We start from the raw sequence: 1,785 nt of genomic DNA, 5'->3' as shown, positions 1-1,785 counted from the left end.
AGATTGTAATGAAAACGAAAGTCTTAGACTGAGATTGGTTCTTAGAGTTTTTGAGAAACATTCTCATCGTCCCCCAAAATTTGCGTCAATATGTTATAATGAGACCTGATAGCTTATACCTTTCAAAAATGGTGTTGTATACGGTGCTCAATTATGCGTGCGTAGCCAACTGCATCTTAAACACGAAATGTATAGGAATCATGTTCCGATCATTGAAAATGGATGAATCTTCGCGGGTGAAGGTGCTCACTTTGTTTCGACTTAATAATTTTGGAACGTTTTTGAGTGTTAGTTTTCGAATTCTGTTTGAGTTGTGAGTTTTTTTTGTGGCCGGAACCTTCTATGCTACTTGCATAATTTACCCTGAAACTTAGGTGAAACTTATAATATTCAGAATGGGTTGAGTGCTATATCAAAGCCATGATTCGAACAACATTGAAAAATTCTCAAAAATTTCGAGCGTGGAAGGCGATCGAGTACCGTTGTTAATATCCTCGCAATTAGCAAGAAGGTTGCAGCTGGGCATTAGACTTTTTTCCCGTAAATAACCTTGTTCACAAGATTTCGCTCATGAAAATATTATACGTTTTTCAACTTGCGTCAAACTAACCTAAAATTTGAGCAACTATCTAGCGCATCGAGCATACTGGTAACACACTTGATGAGGACGAAAAATACTTGTTATTCGTTTCCAGTAGAGAACCGTTTTTTGGCAAGCTAGAATTTTTGGGTTAATGTCCGTGTGTTCATTTTTGTCGGCTTAGTTCCCACAGACCGACTCTTTTTAAAAGTTCAGCTTTCTTCAAACTTTTGGAATGCCATTTCTAAAGAGACCCATTGGTGGAGGTTATTAAGTTTTTTACTTTGACTTTTCAAAAAAAACTTAGGATTTTTTTTTCAAATTCTGCAAGACCTTTTAAACTTTTTTTTTTAGCTCTGTCGACTAATGAGCACAGAATTTTTACGCATGCGATTATTATGCTCGCGATAATCAAGCGTTATCAATTTGGAGCACCCTTTTTTGTAAATAACTTGTCCAATATAATCACGAAACCATTTTCTAAAATCAGCAATTTCATCAACCAACAGACATCAATTGGAATAAATTTCGTTTGTTAGCTTAGTGGCTGATACTTGATTGGTTCAGTGGCCTCATATAACGCTGTTCAATAAGCCGAACAATTTTGTTGCGAGCGTGAGCTTTTAATGACTTTTGGTTGGCTCAACGGGTTTCTGCTCAAAAATTGTCGGCTTTGTTACCACTTCGTAAAACTGCACAACTGTTTTATTCATGACAACTTATTCTTATACCTAACTTTGTGACTAAATACACGTTTCTATAACTCTCTCATCACATCGCCTACAAAAAATTACACTTTTTTGAATGAAAAAGTTTTTTATGAAACTTGTTGGATCATTCTTTGCTACTTGCACATGAACTATATTTGTTGCTTTTTGCTTCAGATATATTAAGAAGCTAGACGTCTGAATCTGAAACTGCAAAAATTTGAACAGCCTCTCGTACGCAAGAAACTTTTTTGTTAATTTTTGGATGAAAAGCTCCTAACCTTGAGCATCTCAATGAAAAATCACAAAACTAATAAAAAGTTCCTTGCGTTCGAGAGGCTGTTCAAAGTACTCAGAAAATTTGAAATTTTTACCAAAAAATTACAAGTCCATATCAGCGTTCCGTAATCTCATACATTCATAAAAGCGCCTTTAACATATATTCAAGTAAATTCTCTAAATTCGTATTACATTTTGCTTAATTTAGAGCAAAAAGTC

This window comes from Symsagittifera roscoffensis, chromosome 1 (genome assembly GCF_963678635.1).
Source record: "Symsagittifera roscoffensis chromosome 1, txSymRosc1.1, whole genome shotgun sequence".
Taxonomy (NCBI): Eukaryota; Metazoa; Xenacoelomorpha; order Acoela; family Convolutidae; genus Symsagittifera; species Symsagittifera roscoffensis.
The sequence above is the reverse complement of the archived record's forward strand: the minus strand, read 5'-3'. Positions refer to the sequence as shown.